The sequence below is a fragment of the Mastigoproctus giganteus genome, chromosome 2 (assembly GCF_048544385.1).
Source record: "Mastigoproctus giganteus isolate SK-2022 chromosome 2, ASM4854438v1, whole genome shotgun sequence".
NCBI lineage: Eukaryota > Metazoa > Arthropoda > Arachnida > Uropygi > Thelyphonidae > Mastigoproctus > Mastigoproctus giganteus.
In genome coordinates, this window is record NC_143576.1 from 154018277 (window position 1) to 154045107 (window position 26831).

Sequence of the window (26831 nt, forward strand, 5' to 3'; positions counted from 1 at the left end):
GATTGTCCTGGATGACCTGATAAATTGGCCTCTCACAAATAAATTAAAAATATCAAACACAAAAACAAAGCTAATGATCTTCAAAAACAGGTTGGATTACTGCATACCCACTAAAGTGCTTAATCACGGGCAGCAAATTCCATATGTGGCACAAACTACACACCTTTGCATAATATTGGATGACAGGCTTGGTTTCCAACCACGTGTTAACAGTTTCTCTTTCTCTCTCTGTCTCTCTACTATAAAGCTGCCAATTGCTCCTATGCTGCTGGGGTCTGGTTCCATAGGGTCTCTAACTGTAAAATCCTGGCCGAACTCCTTTCCATGCAAAGAACCATGCTGCTTGCGACACACAGAGTACCAAGAGCAACCTCAACTAATGCACTGCAATTTCTTTCAGGGGCCCTTCCCTGGGACCTACACTGTGCTGCCACTTTATTAGGTACACCCCTGCTGTGCACACAAATGGTTTGTCCCCCAACGTTGCAAGTCACACGATCACAGTTGTGGATATAAATGCAGCAGAACAACCTTTCTAGTATCAGTTAAGCGTACAAACCGTAGCAAGAATGGGGAAAACGAGTGATTTAACGGACTTCGAAAGTGGTATGGTAGTAGGTGCAAGACGTGCTGGACAAAGCATCTCTGAAACGGCAGTTCTGTACTTTTCACGCACCACAGTTTCAAAGGTGTATTGGGAATGGTGCAACGAACAGAAAACATCCACTCAACGGCACTCCTCTGGAAGAAAATCGCTTGTTGATGAGAGAGCTCAGAAGAGAATGGCTAGAATTGTGCAAGCAAACAGACGGGCGACAATGTCGCACATCACGTCAGAATATGACCTTGTGGTGCAGAACAAAATATCGCAACGACTACTAGTCGCATTTTGTCGCGAATGAGCTACAACAGCCGACGGCCACATCGCATGCCTTTATTACCAATGAAGAACAAGAGAGCACGCCTCCTGTGGGCACAGTAACACCAGCACTGGACTATCGAGGATTGGAAAACAGTTGCTTGGGCTGACGAGTCGAATTCCCTGGTGCATCATGGTGGAAGGCTCAGAATTCGGCTAAAAAAGCAACATGAATCCATGGACCCGTCATGTCTGACGACTACTGTGAGAGGTGGTGAGGGCAGTGTTATGGTGTTGGGAATGTTTTCTTGGCACACGTTGGGTCCATTGATACCCATAGATTCACGTCTGAATACCACATCGTTGCTGACCAGGTGCATCCGTTCATGTTGACAGTTTATCCTCAGTCAGATGGTTACTTCCAGCAGGATAATGTGCTGGTGCACAAAGCCCGAATCTCAGAAGTCAATCTTAAAGCCTTAATTGAAAATGAGACTAACTTTCAAACCCTTCAAATCTTCACCAACGACGTCTTCAGCAGAAGAATGCAGATGCTTCACCACACTGGATAATTCAACAAGCTCTTGCTGAGCTTGTTGAATTATAAACAATTTGCGTGCACAGCAGGGGTGTACCTAATAAAATGGCAGCATAGTGTAGGTCCCAGGGAAGAGCCCCTAAAAGAGATTGCAGTGCATTAGTTGAGGTTGCTTTTGGTATCATGAGTTACCTACCAGTCATCCTGGACATGAATTATTTTGATCTGAGGGTTTTCAGAGATGTCTGCGACATCTCTGAAAAACCCTCAGAGATCAAAAGTTCAATTATTATTGATCAAAAGATCAATAATAATAATAAACAAATAAAATATATATAAAAATAATAAATTAATAAAATATATAAATTAATAAAATATATAAATTAATAATAATAAATAAATAAAATAATAAATTTATATATTTTATTCATTTATTATTTTTATATATATTTTTATTTGTTTATTATTATTTATTTATTTATTTATTATTATTATTTTTTCTTTCTGTTGGTATATTGGACTGGGCATCCTGATTACGTTTTTGCTGGCATCGGCTGGATGCGGGATTTTAGCGCACTGCTGTGGCGCAGATAGTAGAATATGCCCGCATAGTAGAATATCAGGCAGCAGTTGCTCAAGTGTTGGCTGCTCACATTTCAGGCCCTGTTTACGCAGATTCTGTAGTCAAGACAGACGATTTGCGGAGATGGACCCAGCTCCTGGAGCCACTACAAACAGGCCACATACACACATACATAAATGTCATTGAGTGTGCATACATGCATTTCTTTTACATTTGAGTCTTGAGAGTTTTGTTGCGTTTTACAATTTTGTAAGAGAAGGTCCATTTTCTGCTGGAGTTTCCTGTATAGGTTCGAATGATTGTAAATAGTGTTTATGTATATTTTTATTTATGTAAATAAATAAAAAAAAAATACCTAAACATCATTGCTGACAAGATACACCATTTCATGACAACGGTCTTGCCCTCTGGCGGTGCCGTCTTTCAGCAGGATAATGCGCCATGCCACACTGCCCGGATTGTTTGAGACTGGTTCGCGGAATATGAGATTTCCAGGTATTGCCCTGGCCTCCAAATTCTGCAGACATCAATCCCATCGAGCATCTGTGGTTTGTGTTGGAACGGCAACTCCGATCTGCGGCGTCTCAACCACGGACCTTACAGGAGTTAAAGGATCTGCTGGTTACGTGTTGGTACCAGAAACCACAAAACACATTTAGAAATCTTGTAGCGCCCATGCCTCGCCGGGTGCGGGCTGTTTTGGCTGCACTTGGAGGACCAACATATTTAGGCCTGACGTAGCCGAGCGGTCAGAGCAAGAGTGCATAGCACGCTTTCTTTGATTGGACCGGAGTTCAAGCCCGTGACCACTAAATACGATAAATATTTGTATTGACGATTTATTGTAAACTCTACTGACTTGGTTGTCGTGCTGGAGTATAAACAGAAATTATTTTATTTATTAGGTAGGTGGTCATAATGTTTTGGCTCATTTGTATGTATGGCAACACTCCCTACAATGAAAGTAATGCCTGCACATAACCGTTTTGCACGTTCACAGGTCACAAGGATCATGTGGCTGTGCACAAACTTTTATCCCCTCATGATCCCATATTTTTATGCAGCACTAACCCAGTGCTGCCGCAAGTCGGTGTGAAGTAATGTGCACGGCAGCCTTGCTGCCAGCAGAGTAGCCAATGGGCAGCCAAATTGAGTTGACTACGGACAGTTTCCATTCATTCGGTAATAATTATTTTAGTGATTGCAAAGAAATACGATGAAATAAAAATAAGAGAAACGTAAAACACTACTACTGGCGCCTCGGTGGGCAGGAGCAGCAGTGCGTAGCACACGCTTCTTGATTAGACCGGGGTTCTAGCCCGTAACTACCAAATACGGAGGATGCGGAAAGATCAGGGAATGACCACCGCATATCCCCGAAGCAATATGGCCATTGCTAATTCTCCTAAAAACCAAATAACGACTAACAACATAACATATTCTTCACAAATCCATCCTAAAGAATTCTTTCTTGCAAGAATACCAGCAAACTCTCTCTCTCTCTCTCTCTCTCTCTCTCTCTCTCTCTCTCTCTCTCATTAATGAATTTCTTGTACCGATTAGTATTATTCATACCATTTTATTTCAAAATGCCCATTTTTTTATACCTGTAAGGACACAACAGATATTCTAAAAAAAATAATAAAATAAAAGAGAAATGCTTCTTTCTGTTGACTCTGCTAGTTTAGAGGTTTTACATTCAGAACAGTGAATGAATTTTCTGAGAACGTTGTCGTCTCTGCATCACACGTGAATGCTCTAATGAAGTAATACTTAAAGGTGTTTCGTATATAGGGAATGCTTCACAGGATTGTGAACATCGTTCTCTTTCGCCCGCCTGATTGACCGGCCGTATGATTAATCGTTGAACCAACTGAAACATGTCTAGCCATCCCTCTTAATCAGTCCACTCATGTGAATTCATTATCCCAAAAATTGTTTATAGGCGATTGTGTGTAAACTTCTATTCAGTTATCCAGCTTTGTACACATGTTTTTTAATTATTTGTAAGGGTTTTTTTTTTTTTTTTGAGTAATTCATAGATTTTGCGATATCTTCAATGAATGTAGCTTATGGTGAGTTTTAAAAGTGAGGCACAGTTGCAAGCAATATGAATTAATTGGTCACGAAACATTTCAAAAATGAAGCCTGAGCTTTAGTACGTATGCAGTAACCGTTGTAATTATTGTCGTATCATCCTGTGGTGCAGCAGTATCAGAACAGTTTTTTTTGTGGGGGGAGGTTATAAAATAAAAAGAAAAAAATTAGATAAAAAATAAATAAATGACGTTGTGCCAGGGTTCGTGATACCTTTTTCAAGGAGAAATAATAATTTTTTTTTTTTTTTTTTTGGCCCTGGGTGCTGAGCGATTTCTCTTTGTGCTTTCACTGCGATTTTCTAAAAGGTGAATTCTAGTTCTCTTTTACGTTCCTCTCCTTAAGAAACCCTTTTATTTAATAGCAGCTCTTTTATCAAAAGTAATGGTAGAGAGCGAGGAAGGAAAGTGACCTTTCTTTATTTTTCATATTTAATAGACTAACTCTACTAATTTCGCTTAGTCACACCAGACACTGCTCCTGCCTCCCATTTCTAATCCAAAAACACTTGGAAAGTATTGTAGGGTCTCCCAAGACGGTTAAGAGACTGCAATCAGGGGACTTACTTGTAGAAACTGTCAACCGCTGGCATTCTGAAAAATCCTTACAAATGACAAACTTTGCTAAAATTCCAGTGAAAGAAAGTAACTTCCCATGCAACCCTAAATACATCTAAGAGTGTTATATCTAGTTGGGACCTTTTGAATGTGACAGAGGAAGAAATTAAAGAAGAGCTTCAGGAACAAAACGTAATTGCTGTCAAAAGAATTATAATTTAAAGGGACAATATACTCACGCCCACCAGAAATATCATTCTCATCTTTAACAGCCCAAATCTACCCTCATCAGTAAAAGCAGGATATCTACTTTGTCGCATTCGTCCTTACATTCCTAATCCGTTGAGATGCTATAAATGCCAAAAGTATGGCCACTCTCAAACTGCAGAGGGAACTCAGCTTGTCCCAACTGTGAATACTCCGAGCACAGTCAAAGTGATTGTTCGGCGAAAGAAATGACCTGTCCCAACTGCAAAGGTAACCATCCTGCTTACCCCAAGACATGTGAGAGGTGGAAAATGGAGAAAAAAGTTGTGAAATACAAAGTTGAAAACAAAGTTAGTTATCAGGAAGCAAGAAAATTAATTGCACCCACTATACCTAACCGTACCTATGCCAATATTGCAAAAAAAAAAAAAAAAAAAAAAAAAAATCAAACAATAGCCGCTCAAACTGATGTTACCGTTCCATCTAACATATCAATCTCCGACTGGGCTCGAGCTGTCCTCTCTCAGCAATAGTCCAATGCCCTGAAGCACTCAGACCAAGCAAGTAATGCGCCTCTTACGATACCGGTAAAATCTCCTCCCCCGCCAGTGATTGATACTACTACAAATAATCCTAGCTCGACTTCAAAAAAGATTATTGAGGACACATCAATGGATGCAGAGTACTCATCCAAACAGGAAGATCTGATTCTGGAAATATTTGTAGAAGAAGAAGAAGAAGATATGGACACCGGTCGCCCTACCTTTTCAAAGAGAGACAAACCAAAGCCAGAACGCCATAAGACAACCACGTCAGGTACAGCTTCTTCTAAATTCAAATAATGCCTTTCATTTTACAATGGAATTGTAGAGGCTTTCGTGGCAACATTGACAACATTCAGTACTTAATTAGACGCTACTCTCCATTGCGTTTCTGTCTGCAGGAAACCTTTTTAACTCCTAAAATTTCCGTTTCCATAAAAAATACTCAATCTATCGAAGAGATCGGAATAAATCCAATTCTGCTCGTGATGTTGTAGCTATTTTGATTAACTCAAAGATCCCTGCTGGCCAAATCATTCTCCAAACCCAAATTGAAGCAGTTGGAGGATCTGTGCATCTGGAGGATTTGTAATCAGATTGGGAGATTTGATTGCGTTTATACTAGTCTGTCTATCTCCCACCAAATTATACCTACTCTTATAATGATCTTGAAGAATTTTTAATACAGCTACACACCCCTGTCTGCTTTCTACGGGATTTCAATGGCCACCATCCTTTATGGGGATCCTCTAAATTAGATAGACAAGGCCGACTGATCGAAACTCTACTAGACAAACAAAACCTCACCATTCTTAATAGTGTTACACACACCCATATACAGTTACCTGCTCGACAGACCTGCAATTGACCTCTCGGTTTGTTATCCGATACTGTTTCCAGTCATTCGATGGTCCGCTCTGGATAATCCTATGGGCAGTGACCATTTTCCAATTTTCTGTAACCTGTTCACTACACAACCATCATTAGACCAACCCTGCATTAAATGGAAATTTTCTAAAGCCAATTGGGCCAAACTATTCAACTACAGCCTATAGATAAAGTAACTGATTATATCACATCCCGTCTTTTAGTTGCAGCTAAATATTCAATTCCATTATCAAATCCCCCAACCCGATGGCAGTTCAACTACTGGTGGAATTAAGAGTGCACGAAAGCAAAGAAGGAAAAAAAATAAAGCATTCAATTTATTCCCGTCGATCTCCAATCACAGCTAATCTAATTAGCTACAAGAAGCTAAGGGCAGAAGCGCGGTTCATTCAAATGCAAACCAAGAAAGATTCTTGGATTCGGTTTGCATGTACTATTAATAGAAATACCGACTCCAGATTAATATGGAAGAAAATTAGGCAGCTTTCTGGGAAGTTTCCAATCATCCCTTCCCAGGATTGCCAGATTTCAAATTAGGTCTCGCGAGACAAAAATGAAAAAAAAATGCGGCAATTTTTCTAAAGAAAATTTTTTCACAATTAACGATTTTTACATATCATTTTTAATTTCTAAACTTCATTTTGGCCATTTAAAAATGTATCTAATAAAAAAACAACAAAAATAATTGAGTTAAATTTTTATTTATACTATAATCCTAAAAATTATTCAATATTTATCACTTGATTTCACTTCATTAAGAATGACTAAACCTGGATTTTTTAAAAAAAATTGGAATTCCGAACAATTCATTCCGAAATTCTGTTTTATCAACTCTGCCTCCAAATTTTTTTAGAATCAACCTATTTCTATCTTTACGCCAAGCACTCGTCATTAGACTAAAAAATTTTAAATTTTTAATTTAATAAGACAAATTCAAACAAAAAATTAAATGAAATTTACCTTATATAGGTAACAATTCCTACGGCAGCTGAACTGATTAGACAGATGTCAAAATAATTTTTATTCTTTTTGTAATGAAAGATAAACACACACTCGAGATACATTTAAATTAGACCAACAGACAGCACTGACATCGTTGATCGCACTATTTACGCAGACGCTTACGTCTAAAAATCCCCTAGCGGCTCGAGGGGATTCCCTGATATCTAACGCGTCCCGTGACCATTAGCGTCTAACTCACCCTTCAATCTCCAAAATTCATACATATTAGGAAAGAAATACATTTCATAACAGCATTACTTTTTATGGAGGCGCCTCCGTAGCCAGGTGGGAAGAAGCAGCAGTGCGTAACGCACGCTTCTTGATTAGACCGGGGCTCGATCCCGTCACCACCAAATACGGGGATGCGGAAAGATCAGGGAATGATCACCGCACATTCCCGGAGCAATATGGCCTTAGTTGCTAATGCTCCTAAAAAAAAAACCAAATAACAAACAAACTTTTTATGGCATTATTTTACAGTCAAAATGTGTTAATTTTTTACCTGCGGGAAATTTAAATGTTTATGCGGGGCGCGGGACAAATCACTCTTGTGCGGGACTGTCCCGCGCATTGCGGGACGTCTGGCATCCCTGTCCCTTCCCCAATTCTTTCCTGCAATGGCAAGAACTGTCTGCTCCTCTAGATATAGTGAATGCCTTAGGCAAAACCTTTCCCCAAGTCTCAGCTGCATCAAACTACACTCCCAATTTCCAAAAAATTAAGACCGCCACCGAACAGAGACCCATCAACTTTAGAACTTCACTATCACTTCCGTATAATCAGCCTGTTCAATATTGTGAACTTTTACAGGCCATCAGAACAACACTAAACAGTGCTGCTGGGCCAGATGCCATATATTATGTCATGCTGCAGCATCTCGATGACAAAAACTTACAACTGCTGCTAGTCTTCTTTAACCGGATCTTCCTGGAAAATATTTATCCAAACTCTTGGCACCATGCTACAGTTTTGGCCTTTTTGAAACCGGAAAAAGATCCCTCCAGTCCTAATAGTTACAAGCCAATCTCTCTGTCAAGTTGCCTTGTTAAAATTCTTGGAAAAATTATCCACAGTCGACTCACTTGGATTATTGAAACTCAACATCTACTGAGCAATTGTCAACGTGGCTTTCGCAAAAACAGGTCCTCCTTAGATCTGATGATTAAGGCTAAATCTGAAATTCGCAATGCCTTTGTGAAAAACGCGAACACCTTATGGTCTCCATTGATATAGAGAAGGCATTTGATACTACCTGGCGGTATGGCATTCTCAGTGATCTTCATAATCTTGGTCTACGAGGAAACCTGCCTATATTTATTAGGGACTTCTCCAGAGCCACTCTTTTCAGGTTCGATACCAAAACTTCTACATTCTTGCAGGAAGAAGGGGTACCACAGGGGTCCGTATTGAGCACAACCCTATTTGCCCTTAGAATTGATTCCATTACAAAAGAACTCCCAAATACTGTTGAGGCCTATCTTCATGCTGACGATCTCTCTATTTCTTGCCATTCTCAAAACGCGAGGTCTATTGAGCGGCAATTGTCTCTCAATAAAGTACAAAAGTGGGCTGAGTTCAATTGATGTCGTCTTTCCCATCAGAAAAACAGTTGCAATCAACGTAAATTGCATATAGACTCTGAACTTCGGATATCAAATTCCGTCGTTCCGATTGCCAACAATATCAGATTCGTGGGATTGATCCTTGATAGCAAGTTAAACTTCGAGCACATTAAAGTAATACGTACTACCTGTCTGAAAAAGCTGAACATGCTACGAGCTTTATCTGCTCTGTCTTGGGGAGCAGATCATACAACTTTTCTGCTCTTATATAGATCACTGATTAGATCCCGTTTGGATTATGGTGCCCCAGTTTATGATTCTGCCCGGAAGAGTGTATTACGCTGGCTTGATCCTATACAACACAATGCGCTGTGGATTGCTCTTGGTGCTTATAGGACATCTCCAACCTATAGTCTATATATTGAAGCCCATGAGTCCCCTCTTTACCTCCGCAGAAAAATGTTACTACTTAAATATGCAGTCAAAATACAAAATTGTTCTCCACACCCCTTTCAGCTATACCTCTTTAATCGGCGCCTCCGTAGCCGGGTGGGAAGGAGCAGCAGTGCGTAGCACGCGCTTCTTGATTAGACCGGGGTTCGAGCCCGTCACCACAAAAAAAAAAAAATATGGAGGATGCGGAAAGGTCAGGGAATGATCACCGCATATCCCGGAGCAATATGGCCTTAGTTGCTAACGCTCCTAAAAAAAAACAAATAATAACAAACCTCTTTAATCCACCATTTCACAATCTCTATAGAAATAAACCAAATAAAATACGACCAGCAGGCCTACGGCTCCTTGAAATATCACAAAATTGGAATGTTCCGCTCCGTATTAGGAAGCAGATAAAGAATTATTCTCACCCACCATGGACACCCTTTCCTCAACCCACCTGTGATACTTATTTTTCTCCAATGGGGAAAGAATCATCTACCGACTCTGAATGTGCAACAACTCCATGCTAGCCATATTCAAAACTATTTTGACTTCTTACCGATATATTCTTCTTACAGTAATATATATTTCTATATATACTTCTTACAGTAATATATATTAATATATACAGTAAGATATACTTTTTACAGTAATCCCAAAATAACTTATTCACTTGGTGGAGTTCATCTAAACCCAGTACTGGAGGAAAGGACTTGGGTGTTACGATACGGTCAGACATGAAATCCTCTGAGCATTGTAAACTGGTTGCAAGTAAGGCCCATGGTGTCCTATCGATGATCTATCGAACTTTTGCAAGTAGAGATAGGGACGTGATAATCCCATTATATAAGGCTTTTGTTAGACCACACTGGAATAGTGTGTTCAACTATGGAAACCGCACCTAAAGAAAGACCTCGAGCTTCTTGAAAAGTTGCAAAGACGGGTAACGCCTGGTGAGATCGGCAAAAGGGCGTCCTTATGAAGAAAGACTTCGAATATGTGGGTTTCAGAGGTTGGAAACTAGACACCTTAGCGGAGATTTGATTGAGGTGTTTAAGGCTCTGAGAGGCATCAGTAAAATGAATGAGGACGAAATTTTCAAGATTATAAATGATGCTAGAACTAGGGGACATAATTCAAGTTTTGGGGGGAGATGTTTACATTGGACTGCAGGAAGTTTTATGTTAGCTAGTGAGTTATAAATTACAGTACTGGAATAAGTTGCCTACATGGGTGGTAGAGGCTGACAGTTTGGGGAAATTCAAAGGTCATCTGGATAGTACCTTCGGGTGGGGGGAAACGCATAGCATGATAGGTTTAATTTCCTTTTCTTTTATTAATTATTAGTTTTTTTTTATTATTGTTTTATTAGTTTTTTTTTTTTTTTTTTTTTGGCTGGTGCAGCAGAAGCCATACGCTTTCTTTCACCATGCGTCCATTACTAATACTATATACCGATGGTTCCAAATTTCATTCAACTGTTGGAGAGCAGTAGCAGTGTTTCCCTCTGCTATCATATCAGCTTCTCTTCCACCCGAATACATAGTGTCATAGGGTTGGAGGAAAGGCGCCACCTGTGGTTTCCCACATCTGTGCCATATGAACTCTGTGGAGACAAACAGTATCACTGTGAAAGCCAGAAAATTTTTTTGTGTTGTAAATGAAGTATTGTGCTGGGTTCTGTTGGGTGTCCTGGCTTTTGGTCGCAGAACCCCTGGTGGGACTCCACGTTACCCGCACACACCACTAGGAGATAGCCAGGCTGCCCATAATTCTCTGGCTAGTCTCCTCCAGGTCGCCTGAGAGGGTAAAGGAAAGGAGGTATAGACGGAGGATGTAAGGGAAGGCATCCTCCGCAGGTTGAGTGGGGATTCTCCCACCTAAGTGGAAGAAGATGGCCCTCGAGAGGGTGGGAAGACAATCACGTATCAAGAGAGACACGGATGAAACAATTCAAGCGACCTGAGTGTCAAGTTCAGTAACTAGAAGTGGTCACAATCTAGGTGAAGATGTTCAGTATATGAGAAAAGGGTGTTGATCAATGTGCATCGGTTCCAGGACGTTGTACCAGTGATCTTCTTCTGGTGAAGAGATCATGGGCGAAGGCAGAGAAAGCGTGGTACTGGTCTTCCTCATTAATCATAAAATGTTAATTTCCTCGAGGCAAGGCATGTATTTTTGATATGAGCAACGTTCGCAGGTCCTCGTAGAGCGGTCAAACATAGAATAGGTGATCCCAGTCTTCGTTTTCACCACAAAGACAGCGAGGGTCATCCACGATGTTCATAGAGGCAAGTTTGTGATTTATGGATCCATGGCCTGTAATCAGGAAAGTGGTATATAACCCTGGGCTGTACCATGCTGGAGCTTTAGGGTATTTCTGGGCTATTTCAGGTAAGAATTTTTTAGTGATGGAACCTTTGGGGCTGGCATTCCATCTGTTTTGCCAGGCGTTAAGAAGGTAGACAGCAAGGCGCTTTTTTTTCTTCTTTGATGGTGTTTGCTGGGTTTGTAATGAAATCCATGATTGTAGTAGGGAGTCCCGTTTTGAGCCGGTAGTGCACGCCTTTGCGAATTATCTACAGGTCCAGAGGGAGAACTCCTGCCATGACTTGGAGCGCTGGGTTGCTTACTGTGCAGCAGGCACGGGTGATGGTGAGAAGGATATTACGCTGGATGGAAGTGAGCTTCCTTTGGTTACGAACAATGAGTGCACGATGATACCAGACACCTGCACAGTAGGTTATAGTGGGAATAAATACAGCTTTGTATAGCATTTCCACCCGAATACAGCAAATTTTCAGCCGAACTATTTGCAATACAATTAGCTTTAGAAAATATTTAATTCTTCACCCGTCTGCAAAATATTTAGTTTACGCCGACTCTCTCAGCTCAATTAGAGCAATGCAGAATCCCTCTCATAAGGATCACCCTGTTTTAAATCAAATCAGGAATTTGCTGTTGAAAATCGAAGATCTTCAGCAACGAGTGCACTTTTGCTGGATTCCAGCACATTCAGGCATTAAAGGGAATGAACTGGCTGATATTTCTGATAAAAATCCATCAACCTTAGATTAACCTCTGTCTTCATTCTAACTTCTGATTATAATATCATAATTCAAACAGCATACCATGCACAGTGGACAGAGCTGTAACATAAACAAACAAACAAATAATAAACTTTTCCAGTTGAAAATTTTGGGTCCTGTTTTAGACCCAAAACAGGACCCAAAATTTTGGCACTCATGCATTCAGACAGTTCGGCGAGAAGTGGTACTCGCACGGATTAGAATAGGGCATAGGTGGCCAACTTAATTTGTGATGCGATCTACATTTTTCCTTCAAAATGTGTCGCGATCTACCATCTCACGAATTTCATTGCACATGGTTAAAAAAGTTAATCAACACATATCGAAAAATGTTGTTTATAAATTTTAAAATTCAATACAATTGAGAATTCTTATTTTAAATTCATACGTTTTTTAATTTATGTGAAGTTTGTGTCTTAATGCCAAGCTTTCAAAATCGGAGATATATCGTGATAAGGCCAACTGTAAAGAACCTTCTGTATGCAAGTCCGTAAGAGTAGAGCGATTCTTCGTCTTTTTTTTTTTTTTTTTTTTTTTTGTTTCAAATACGAAATGGCCGATTCACATAGATATGTGGAACCAAAACAGGAATTTAAACATTCACTGCATTTTTTTACAGTACTTTTCTCGGCAAACATATTTCCAAAAGTCTTTTTCTGATGACCTGGCTTTTAGAAAAATATCGTTTCGCAATGTAACAATTTCATTTTCAAGTAATATTTTCTCCATTTGAAAAATTGCACCGATTTTTTCTGAAATTTGTTTCGTATCTAAGTCGACATTAAATGGATAAGAAATATATTGAACAATGTCTTCAATTGTTTCAAAATAATTCACAACATTCTCAATTTCAGAAATATATTCCTCACTATTAAATTCAAAAACAGGATATTTTTGCAAATGAACTTGCATATTTGCAAAATGGTCGAATTTTTTTTTTCTTTGAGATCTTTAGCCATTGCCAAAATTTTATATTTGTGTGCAAAAATACTAATAATCGACACGATTATTAGTATTATTACTATTTATTATTATTATTATTAGTCATTATTATTATTATTATATGATTATTATTAGTCACCCACATTTTTATTTTTTCCTTGTAATTCCAAATTCAGATCACTTAATTTACTGGTAAAATCTGCCAAAAAAGGCAGATCACACAACCACTCCGTATGTTGTAGCTGCTGATGATCATCTCCCCTTTGATCAACAAATTTAATTTCATTCAGCAAATTTCGAAATCTCTGTAGAAACTTACTCCGACTCAGCCACCTCACATCTGTGTGTAATAACAGATCTGGTTCATTTTCATCCAGTTGCATTTTGAAAAGTCTCCTTTGAAGAGATTGTCCTCTGATGGAATTCACGATTTTGAAAGCGATGTCCATAGCACTTTTAGTATTTAATTTTTTTCTGGCTAACACTTCTTGGTGGATGATACAGTGGTAATTGAAAAAATCTGCGAGTTCAGCATCCTTTTGGCACAGCGCGATGAATCCGTTAAGATGCCCCGTCATTGCTTTAGCTCCATCTGTTGTTACTGATACGAGCTTAAATAGTGGTAATTTTAATTTTTTCAATAAAATTTTTGAATGCGTTAAATATATCAAGGCCTCTAGTTCTTTCTTTTAACGAAACCATACCCAACAGTTTTTCTCTTGTGGCAAAATCATCAAAAACCATATGCAGGAAAACGAGCAACTGAGTTGTATCACTGACATCTGTAGATTCATCCAGTTTGTAAAGAAAAGGACACACAATTATCAATATGAGCACGCAATTGTTCGCTCACATTTTTACTCATTTTTGTGATGTGTCGAATCATAGTATTTCAAGATAATTGTAGATCTTGAAGAGCACTTAATTTCATTTTTGTTCTTAAAATTTTCAAAAAGATTCTGTTATTTCTAAAAATACGTCTTTGATGAATTGACCATCAGAAAATGGTTTGCATTTTTTTTTTTTTTTTTTGCAAGATGATGACTCACTTTAAATGATGCTACAGTTACTGCTTTAGATTGTAGATTCTTCCAGTCGTAATTTTTAATTATTAATGTTCTTTTAATGTTTTCTAATGTCACTATTAGGCGAAAAATCCGATTGGTATTTACCATGGAGCGCTTTGAAGTGCCTTTCTAAATTTCCTTTTTTGGGTATAGCCACGGAAGCATTGCAAATCAAATAACTGCATTTTTCTTTTATCATTACAAAAAAATATTCTAGTTCCTACTCTTGATGAAAATGATAAATTATACCCTTTTTCGTAGTATTCATTTTAAATCAAAGGGTATTAAATTAACTTAAGTATTATTAACTTAAGTTAAATTTTAACTTATTAAATTAAGTATTATAAGTACTGTCCAGTTATTAATATTAAGTAAGCCAAGTAAGAATTCGACACATACGCTATGCTCTCCTCAACATGACTGCGTGAATTTTCAATAGACAAGCATAGCGACTGCGCGGCGACAAGAGTGGCCTTGTGATTCAACGGATTTGAAATAAGCGTATGCACCAGGGCGCATAATAATAATAACATTTAGATTTTGACTAATCTATTTTTTTATATTAGATTATATTTAAAATTCGTCGTGATTGACCGAAATTAATGTCGCGATCGACTTGTTGGCCACCCCTGGAATAGGGCATACTCATCTGACTCGCCTCCATCTACTCACGGGCGATAACCCTCCTCAGTGTCCAGACTGCTGTGGGGGGGGTTTAAAGTTGTATATATATATTTATATTATTTATTATATTATTCCCCTATTTAAACAACTCCCCTTTATAATATCTCCCCACTTGCGCATCTGACTATTCCACTTCACAGAAGACTTCAAGTTTTGGGGGGGGGGAACTTCTAGATGTATTTTATTCCCTTCGGATGGGCTTGTGTCCAGTACAACAAATAATTACACAAATGTTATACAAAAAAAATAAGTTTATTATGCATATTTACAGTTAAATCATAACAAATCTCATTAAGAATAGAATTTCACTGTTTCAACACCAAGGTACTTACAACATATCCAGTCTCTTCCTATCTAACAGGCTCCTTTACAGACTTTAATTTTTTTATCTCACCTTTCTCATTACACATACACAGGTTAAATAGTTACTCTTTATATGCTCACCTTATTTCTGCTCCCATTACAACACAATCAAATCATACCTCATAGGTGTCAATAACATTTTTTTTTATCATTAAAGTTAAATATATCATTGATCATATTACTTTTATGTACCATCATAAATACCAATTTATTCTTTAATTCCCTATTCCTTTTTCTTATATATTTCTTTAACCATTGTCAGTTACAGAACTTGATCACCAAAATACAATATTACATTCAAACACATCTTTAAGGGTTGGCAATATACATAAATTTTATCTCCAAACATTTAATATTTCTATTTTTTCTACAATTCCTTCCGTTCACTTTCTCATCTACATTACTATCCTCCTTATTCCAAATTACTGCCTAAACCAACCATAATTGCCTTAGAGTAGATTTTACTCCTATTTTGGTTCACCCATCTAATCTTATCTTTATCATTAAAATCCCCAATATCGTATTACAGTCCTTTCACTAGTATTTAACTTACAGTATTTTCAAAATAACTTTCTCTTATCATTGAATTCCCCAAATATCGCACTACAGTCCTTTCTCTAGCAGTTAACTTACAGTATTCTCAAATTAACTTTCACTTACTTAATTTCTGTGATCCGGTGTCTTCATAAGGGCCTTCTATCCTATCCTTATCCAGAGCTGCTATCTTCTGCTATCCAGGGCAACATCTTACAGCTTCCAGGGCATCATCATATGGCATTCGCAACTGCTACTCCGCTTTCAGGATCTGCTACTTTTCCTGTCAGGACGGCTACCTTTGCCTCTCAAGACCATATCAGGATATTATTGCCTCCCTCGGTGGACTGGGTGTTCTAAGGGAATCTTCTTCTCTCATTCTCACTGTTTGCAGAACTTCCTTTTACTACCCCTTTCCCGTTCATCTCCTAATTTCTCACTCACTACATTACTGATAACCCCATTTCGACTTTTTTCGTTGGCTATTTCTTCATCATCTTTCAAGCAACTCTACCCGACTCACCCTTTCACTAGCACCGCTCAAAAAATTCTCCTCTCTCCTTCTCTTCCTTTTTCCACTCTCTCCTCTTGTGTCCGTATCCATCCACAATTTTCTCCCCGGAGTTTTCGACGCCTTCCCAGTGTTTTCTTCCAATCACCCTTTCTTTTCCATTTTCTTTTCTTTTCATTTGTTGGAAGGCTTAGTTCAGCCTGCCCCGTAGCACTAGCACGTGATTCTCTATACCCCTTTCTTTACAACCTGTTGACATCCGTCGGCCGAATACTTCAAAACAACTCTTTCTGTCTCATAACAGCTTGTCTCTATTGCACTAAAAAAACCGCAAATTGTGACACTGGAGACATAGCGTCTATTTTTAGAAACTAGTGTGTGCTTTTCCGAATACGTTTCCGGTGTGTGACCCCTCATAAACCTTAAGTTGTTTTTGTAGCGCCGGACCCCCTGCTGGGTTTGTCATAGTGTCAGTTCCCTGTCTTAACGGAAGTAAAGCTAATGGCGCTGTTTTCGTTCCTACTACTCTTTTAATTTTTATACCTCTTACCAGAATAATTCTTATTTCTGAAACTGCATATATTACCCATTTATCCTATTAATGGCAAGAATCAAAGGAAAACTAACTTTCAAAGTCTTAATAAAAAATATTTTATTTTTGTAAGATTTGAAAATCTTACACTGCTCTGAACAGTTAACAGTCAAACATATTTTGATTGACTGTCCATACTATCAACAACATCTAACTTCAATATTTCATTCTCTGGCTAATCTCCGAGAACGGATAATATTAAATCATATCATTGGTGAAGATGCAAATGTTAATGAACTCTGTTATTTGAAACAAATAGGAATGTATGAACGACTATGATTAGTTTTTGAGATGAAATGAAATTGAACTGGCCTCATATTAATTATTTAATTTTTTTTTTCAACATTCCTATGAATAGGCGCACTAATATCCACAGCAGCTTGTGCGCCATTAAACACCCATACCACACACCCACATACAATAATTATTTTTAATGAACTGAAAGAGGAGCGATAAGCGGTTTGTCAGAATAGTAGATAACAATTAAGAGCACACTGTTATATCACTTAAGATTGATTTATGATATTTATTGAAACGTCACCATCTCACTTAAAACATTTTTGGAGACATTTTATTTCTAGATTATGCCGAATCGCGTCTACTGGTTGACCGACTTTCGACTCACGTGACTGCTAAATTACAGTAATATTATAAACTCCTCTGACCCCATGTGTGGGCTCCCTGTGGTATAAACAGAAAATTTGATTATTTTTAACTACAGCATAATATAAATATCTTTAATCAATCTCATGTGGTTTAAGAATTATCTTTAAAGTCGATGATAAATGCAATTGGTTCGCAACCTCCTTTCCTTCGGGCTATAAACGAGAGAGAGGTTATAGTTACTAAGCCAAAGCTTAAATAAAGGCTATATGAAATCGACTTGGTTAGTTATTAGTTTTCAAATAGAAAGGACGTTTTCAGAGCTCACTACCTTTTATGAAGCAATTTAAAAAATAAATGTCCTCAATTTTTTATGCATTAATCGGTAATTGTAATTTAATCAACTGGTTATATCAATATATACACTTCATTGCCATTAATGTGCGGATACCTGCGTATCTAACCTTTATTTGTAGGAAATCTAATAACGTGTGCTGAAACCTTTAGTTTTTATGACAGTCTAGTGTCGAAGGAACGCTCTCTACCATTCTTCTCCCTCCCCCGATGTTTTCCGCTATTCGACCTTCAAAGCAGTGACCATTTCAGCTGTTTTATTGACGGTCTCTCCTCATATGCATCCGACGATCCAATTCATCCCAGAAGTTCCCCGTAGGATTGAGATCAGGTCTCTGGGCTGGCAGTCCAACTTTTCAGAGCCCGTGTCCTCAAACCAGCCCATCACAACGTGACCAGCATGACATGGAGCATGGTCCTGTTGATACAGTTATGAACCTTCCCCGAGGTGCTGCCACAACGTAGGTAATGCATTATTGCCCAGGACGTCTAGATAAATCGGAATTCATGGCTTATGTCCAAAATAACCAATTTGTCCCACCCTAAACCCATGAAAAACAGTCTCAGACCATCACGGTGTCTCGGCCAAACTTCATTGTCGTGACAATACAGCCCGGCTGGTAGCTTACTCCGAGCATCCGCTACACTCAGGCATGACCGTCAGGCTAGTGGAACATGTACCTCCCCATTCCAAACGACAGCCTTCTTTGGTCTAAGTGTCAATGATGGCGGGCCTTAGACTTAGCTAGACAGACAGCCTGGCGTGATTCGGGGCGATTAGTGGCTTATGGACTGCTGCACAACCGTAGTAACTCATATCATGCAGTGCCTCCTAACTCAGCCAGTCGTGTACCGAGTGCCTGTGTATGCTGCGACAACGTCGATCTGCGCTTCGAGTGGGCGATTCTTTTCAGGACCCTTCTGTCACGTTCCGTCAGCTTCGATGGTTTTCATGACGGCTTCAGCACCAATCCCCTTACCATTTGCAGATCCCATCAAAAATTCGACCTAAGGATCGTTATTACCGTTAAAATGTCATGTATAGACTGATTGCTTATGTGGTGCATTATATTGTAGAGATATGGAGGTCACAGTCCCACTTGTTTAAGATAATTGTAAGACCACATTTGTAATACTCTGTTCAAGTATGGAGATATCTGAAAAAAAGACGTTTGAACTTCTTGAAAGGGTTCGTTGATTCAAAGACGGGTAACTCGCATGGCGAGATCGACAAAATGGTGACCATACAAGGAAAGACTCTGATTATGTCGGCTTCACTGTTTTTTTTTTTTTTTTTTTTGTTGTTTTTTGTTTTTTTATGCAAACCCAAAACATGACAGGTATTAGAACCTATAGTACTTAGTACCGTGCTTGGGTTGGAGGTTGAGAAGACGAAAGAAGATATTTGACATTGGAATTGAACTTCTGTAGACTGTAATTTTCAGGAAATACATATGAAGGAAGGTTGTTCCAGAAAACGGCAATTGAATGAATAAACGAGGAAGATGAAAAGTTGGTTCTGTGAGTTTGAAGTTAGACAGTAAATGGATGTTGGCTGGTGGCGGCACGTGTTCGGACTGTTTTGAAAGAGAGAGCGGGAATTATAGAAGCCAATTCAGAAGAACAGTGCCCATGGAAGTATCTGTAGAAGAGGCATGTAGCAGAAACAGTACGTCTAGGAGACAGCGGGTGGAGAGACTGTTAGAGATGAATTTCCCGCATCTAAAAAACGTGGTTTTTTAGATGCAGCAGAGGAAGCAATATTTGTAATGTGCTTGTGCCAAGAGAGATTAGAAGTCAGGGTAATCCCCAAAAGAGATATATCATTTTGCCTAGAAATCGGAGTGTCACTAAAGATGAGCATAGGAGCAGAAGAATCCTTTTTGCGATATATAAGACAAGACTGAGTTTTAGAAGGATTGAAATCAACTAAGTTGTCTTTGCCCCACTGGAGAATTACCTGGAGATCAGTATTTAAGGAATTGGTAACAGATTTTCGAGACGTTGAAGCTGATTGAACAGGAAAAGGTTTCTCAAAATGGAAAGTGGAATGCAATGTGCTATCATCGGCAAAACTATGGATAGGATTACCAGTCAATGGAAGAAGGTCATTAATATACAAGAGGAAAAAAGTGGGAAATAACTGAACCTTGGGGAACACCAGCATTAGTGGAGAAGTTAGAAGACCGAGAGTCATCTACCATCACCCTCATTGAGCGATCAGAGAGAAAACTGGATAATCAATTACAAAAAACAGTTAGCAAACCATAAGATGGAAGCTTGTTTAGAAGACCTTTATGCCAAACACGATCAAAAGCCTCTGAGATGTCAAGAGCAACTGCTTGTGTCATCGAACTTTTTTTCATTGAATTTGTCCATAAATGGGTAACATAAGCCAGAATATCACCAGTGGATCGACACTGACGGAATCCATACTGGCGATCGTTGATCAGATGGAAGGTTTCTAGGTATTTTAAGAGTTGGCGGTTAATTGATTTCTCCATTACTTTAGAAAGAGTAGAAGTAATTGCAATGGGACGATAATTGGATGGGAGGGATTTGTCACCCTTTTTAGGAACTGGCTGGATATGAACAAATTTCCAAGCAGAAGGAAAAACACCTTTGGAACAAGAAAGTGAAAAAAGGCGGCAAAGAATAGGAGTAAGTTCAGGAGCACAGGTTTTGAGAACAAGTGGAGAAATACCATCGGGACCTGGAGCTTTCTTCGCATCAAGATTCGTCAAAATCTTTCTGACATCCTTTTGATGAAGACCACAGGAGGCATTGAATGGAGCATGTTGGGAATGGGGGGGAAGTGTTTTACTAAAATCATTAATAAATGAGTTGGAAGAAAAACGGGATTCTAGCAGGTCAGCTTTATCCTTGGCTGAAGTGACAACAGAACCATCTGGTTTGGACAGAGGTGGGAGCCAAGATGGGCAAAGGTTGCGGCCAATAGCTTTGGCAAGAGAACAGAATGCTCGGCTACCATTAGGGCAAGAAGCAAGTTTTCTACTCTTAGCCTGTTCAAACTCTCTAGTTTGGACTGATTAATAACTGCTTTACAATTGCTGCGAGCTTTGGTTGTAGGCAGGAAATGAAACTGAAGAATTAGAAACGAGCCAATTACGATATGCAACATTCTTCTCTTGAACCGCCTTACCACATTTATTGGAAAACCAAGGTTTAGATAAAGGACGAGATTTTAAAATGGAGTGTGGGATAAAGGATTCCATTCCTGCAAGAATAATTTCACTGACACTATCTTAGAAAACGTTGACATCAGAAGTTTTGAAAAGTAATCCGACCAAGGAAAAGAAGAAAAGAAATCTCGCAGGCCATCCCATTTTGCATTCTTGTAATGCCAAACAACACGAGTTTGGGAATAGCCATGAGATAAAGGTTCCATTGTAGAAGAGACAATCACCAAGTTGTGATCTGAAGTGCCTAAAGGACCCCTCACTTTGACCGTGTACTTAGAAGGGTTGTTTGTGATAAAAAGATCAAGCGTGTTGGCTGTATGATTAGGATTGTCCGGTATTCTTATAGGTAAATGAAGAATCTGTGCAATGTCATTAGTAATTGCAAAAGCCTCAGCATCTCGACCAGCTGGGTCGGTGTGACTAGAAAACGGAAGCCAGCTGGAGTTGTGAACATTAAAATCACCAAGGAAAATTACCTCACTGTTAGGAAAGTTGGACTGGAGAAAGTCAAGTTGCAAAGAGAGGAAGTCAAAGAGCTCCAAGTGATTAGTAGAATTGGGAGAACGATAGAGACAACATATGAATTTAACACAATGAGGTAGAGAGATTTTATGCCAGCGAAGATCAAAGAGAGGAGATTCCAAATTGCCAAGTCTCTGACAGGGAATATCAGAAAGGACATATGCACAAGTACCACCTTTGAGGCGAAAGTAATCATACAGCGAATAATTTGGGCATCTGAGATAAGCAGTAGTTGAATCAACCGATAACTGAGATTCTGTCAGAAAAAGTACATGGGGTTTGGCAGACTGCAAGTGGAAATGGACATCGTTGAGATTAGAATTGAGACCACGTATATTTGTGAAATAAATCAGGAAGTGCTTGGGAGGTTTAAATCTTTTCGCAGATAAGCTTGCTCTATTAATTTGACAATTAATGGTGTATTCAATAGTAAGAAAAAGTGGGTGGAACAGGCTGTATGAAGTAATGAAATTTTATTTCATAATGAAGTAATGAAATTTGGATATGGTATACACCTGGTAAGAATATACCCAGATCCTTGACATAAGGTGGCCTCGACAATGCTCTCCGCATACACTACTCGGACTCCCTCCAGTCACTATCTGGCAGAGCAGAGGTAGCAAGATTATACACTATTTGATCCGGAAGCCTCCTAGACAGTTACCAATAGGTTCGGTCCGGTGTACTAACTAGCGACCGGCCTGCGAACACCGTATGAGAGCTCTTCCCTCGAAATGTAAAGAATATTGGATCTTGCCACGATGTTCATCATAACCTCAAAAGTCATCAATCATACTGCATGATGGAAGAGATAAGGAAGGGTTTACCGGAACTTAGCTCTAGTGACTATACATGGGTTCCACCACTTCAAGCCTTCACTAAGCAAAATGGTGGTATTGCACAGGTTGATGAGAATCGTCTGTCACCTAGTACTGCTTGGTAACAGAGGGGCGGCTTTCCTCCATGTGATGTGGGCGCCACACCTCGACCACTGCCTACGTTGGTTCACACCTGGGTGGTCACCCACCATGTAATTGTGCATGGAGGGTATACCCAGGATTACAAAAGTCCCACCATCGTGAAGGTGCAAGCAGAGGATTTGGCTGTCACACACCGTCCGGACTTCACCGAAATTGGGTCGACTTGACTTGAATGTCATCTGAATATCAGTTCCATCAGCATTTTAGGCTCCCAGGTAGCAAGTACAGCTTGTCTGGCATATCTGAGAGAATGTCTGACAACCTCAAGGGCCAATTTGTTTAGAGAATTCCAGAAATCACGGGCATAAATTCAAATTACAGGGGAGAGGTTTAGACTAGGACTGTAGGAAAGTTTTCTTTAGTCCAGCGAGTCGAGTCGCTGATTGTTGGAACAGGTTACTTGCGCATGTGGCTGTGGCTAACAGTTCGAAAAATTCAAAGGTCAACTGTATAGTTACCTGTGTGAGGAGGGAAGCATATAATTTGTATTTTCTTATCGACTTGGTTTTTTTTTTTTTTTTTTTTTTTTTGTTGGCCTGTGCAGGTCTATCTTCCGTGCACCATATCGCTATTACTATTATCATTCTGCGCCTGAAGTCTTAACTCGTCGATCGCAGAATTTTGCATTCACAATCATGCTGTTGCCTCCTTGAAGCCCTGTGAGCCTATTTATAGTTATTTGACACGTGTTGCTTAGTAGGAGGTGACCAATTATTGGGCCCTACCATTAATGTCTAGAGGAGTTGTCATGATGTTAATGGTAGCCTAGTGTATGCATTGAAGGGAAATTAGAGTGAATATTGCTGATATGCTCTGATATGTTGCCAAAATTTGGCGACACCCTTTAGGATACCACGCAACACTCTGGAAAGCTCTGCTATATGTTTAGCTCTATTTCCTGAATTTTGAAATGGGTTGTAATGTTTTTTTTAGAGATGTGCCACTAACGATAGCTGTGGGTGAGGGTGAACAAGTGACATACGTGCCCAGGGTTGACCACCCCTAGATTAAATAACCTCACTAATTACTGTATGAATTCTTAATGAACGAATATTCGAATACGAAAATCTGTGAATTACTCAAAAATATGATGGAATAATACGTCGACAAAAATTAAAAGAACAACTCTGAGTTGGAAAATTCCAAGTAAATTTAACTTGTGTTTATCACTACATATAATATTTAAACATAAAGAATATATACGAGGTGTGGCTTAAAGTTCCCGGACTGGTGTAATAAAAAGAACACAAAGTGAAAGAGCTCAGAAATGGTTTTATTTTTATTCAAAGTAATCACCATCTCATGAATCAGTTATTACGCCGTTCTAATTTTTTTTTATTTTCTAAAAGTTTCAGAAAGAGAAACTTTTTTAGAACGGTGTAAAAGTTTCTGAAAAGAATCAGCGAAGACAACCAAAGAGGTGATGTTCATTTCGGCGGTTACTTTGTCTTCAACATCCTGAAATCTCTTCCCTTTGAGGGCAGTTTTCACCTTGTGAAAGATGATGGTTTGTTTGTTTGTTTGTTATTTGGTTTTTAGGAGCATTAGCAACTAAGGCCATATTGCTCCGGGATATGCGGTGTCATTCTCTGACCTTTCCGCATCCTCTGTATTTGGTGGTGACGGGCTCGAACCCCCGGTCTAATCAAGAAGCGTGTGCTACGCACTGCTGCTCCTTCCCACCTGGCTACGGAGGCGCCTGTGATGATGGTGCTAGATCGGTTGTCTGCGTGTGCAGCACAGTGGTATCGTCACCGTCCTTCCCACACCGGGTGGAAAAGGTCCAGGTTCGAATTCCTTCGATGACGCGAGGAACTTTAATGGGCTTTTTTCACTCCGTGGCTGAGTTAGTCGGTCTCAGGCGTAGATAGCAAGGTTTCCCCCACAGAATCTGGGGTTTTTCGTCCAACAAACCAGACAAATCAACCATAGAATACACGCAATTAACATATATATGACACACAGCACGGCGGATGAATTTAATTATTCAGGTGGCCTAAAAATATTTTTTTTTTTTTTTTTTTTTTAGGTGCCAGATCGGAGAGTAGGGTGTATGGTGATTTATACAATGCCATGTTTCGTAAGAAATGTCTTCACGACAAATGCGGAATGGGCGAGAGCATTGTCATGCAACAATGCGCCTTCGATCTGACCAGCTGTCCTTCGATCGCAATCGTGGCCTCATCCAGTAAATGCGCTTCAATAGTCTTTGAGGCACCTTTACATAGAACGCAGCATTGACTCTCGCTCTGCTTCAGGTACAAATTCCTTGTGAGTTACACCATGTTTGTCGAAAAATATGATCAGCATGCTCAGACGCTTCGTCTATGGGCCGTACAACACTCATTTCCAGTGACAATACAGTCGAGGAAATTTGAATTGTCTTGACGAGTCTTCGTTTCTTCTGCTCCAATTTGTGCCACACACCTCTTGCTCGAGGCTTTGTGGGACAAATTTTGCACAGACATTCCTTTTTCCTAGATCTTCATGCAAAATTTGAATTGTCTCCTTATTCATATCCAATTCATCAGCCATCATTCTGAGGATCAAACGACGATCTCTTGCCACAATTTCCGAACTTTTGCAACTCTGTCCTCATTTCGAGAGGTTGACGGTCTCTCATCCTCGCGAACATCCTCCCGTCTGTTCTTGAACCTCATATACCATTCAGACACACTGGTACACCTTAACGTTTCATCGTCATGAACAGTTTTTAACATTTCATACGTTTCTGTTGCAGATTTTGGCGGTTTAAAGCAATATTTGATATTTTTTCATTGTTACATTGCAAAATCGTGATACTGAACGTTAATGCTACCAACGAAGCTGGTTGTTACTTGCAACCTGTAAGCCTACTGGACAGTCTCTGCACCATCTGTTGTAGGAAGTTGAACTACAACATACCACTTTTGTTTAATTTCAAACTCATTGAACGTGACCCCAACAGCACCAGTCCGGGATTTTTATTGCCACACCTCGTATTTAAATTTTGTATGCAGTGAAACTAACGAAAAAAAAAAAAAAAAGTTACGCTTAATGGTTTACGAACTTTGTCTATCGTGCGACGTTGTTTTACAACTAAGACAAACTAAGGTCGTCGTGATCGAGCTGTCAGTGTATTCTGTTTGAAAATTGCATGTTTCGTGGTGGTTTTTTTGCCTATTTTTTTGGATTCAACTTATCGGGAATTAAAAACCATGGAACCCTTGACCAACTGGGCTAATTTGTGTTGAAGAAGAAGAAAAAAATCTTCCCAACTAGACGGGACTTGGTCTCAAGTCTTTTCCACGCGGCGTTGGATTACGGCGATCGTAACCACACTGTTAGCCTCGACAACCCCAACGGTGTGCTGCTAGTTGATACCAGGCTCACTACATAACAACGGACTCGGTATTTTAGATCAAGTGCTGATCAAATAATTGAACATTAAGACAGAGTTAAGTTTATAGGCTTTCCATGTTTTGGTGGAACAGTGAAATTGCACACCGATGATGATGCAATGTCCCCTGAATCCATTGATGACTACTGTGTGTGTGTGTGTGTGTGTGTGTGTGTGTGTGTGTGTGTGTGTGTGTGTGTGTATTTTTAATAAAATACACACAATAGATATTAACTGTGAGGTAATCCTTTGTTTCTAACTCTACATATTCAAAATAGGTGTTCAAGCTGATTCTTCACTCAACCATCACTCCGTTCGATAGCTGTGATCTACAAGACATTGGACCATGTAGTATATAAATGTGTGATTCAGCTCTTCTTATTTCTTGAAACATATATTACATAGTTGAATGAGCGGTGTTCAACGTCAGCAAATATCGTTTCCTATGTGTCCTCTTTACGGTTGCTTTGAACTGAAGAAGCGAAATGAAATAAGGAATTTATTAGATTGTTAGAGGTTCGCATTTTCGCCTCGAAAATACTGTAAAACATGCCGAAATGGAGGAGAGATGGAGGATAAAAAAAGATTCTTAGAAACTTAATTTGCATTCTTTTAAGAAGTGTTAAAAGATAACGCCAAGTGGCAATTGGAAGCCTTTCCCGCATAATTTCTTTGTTTAAACACCGAGTGAAATGTGAAACTATCGATGCATACGGTAATAAACAGAAATTTGCT

At 39.3% G+C, this 26831-nt stretch overlaps 2 protein-coding genes across 2 annotated transcripts in view; one reads left to right on the forward strand and one right to left on the reverse strand.

Annotated features, from left to right (window-relative positions):
* The window catches only part of LOC150089672 (transmembrane anterior posterior transformation protein 1 homolog), a 309390-nt gene that overhangs the window by 258722 nt on the left and 23837 nt on the right, over window positions 1–26831 (reverse strand). The gene's annotated exons all lie outside the window — the stretch shown is intronic.
* The window catches only part of LOC150089673 (uncharacterized), a 389737-nt gene that overhangs the window by 86962 nt on the left and 275944 nt on the right, over window positions 1–26831 (forward strand). The window lies entirely within an intron of this gene.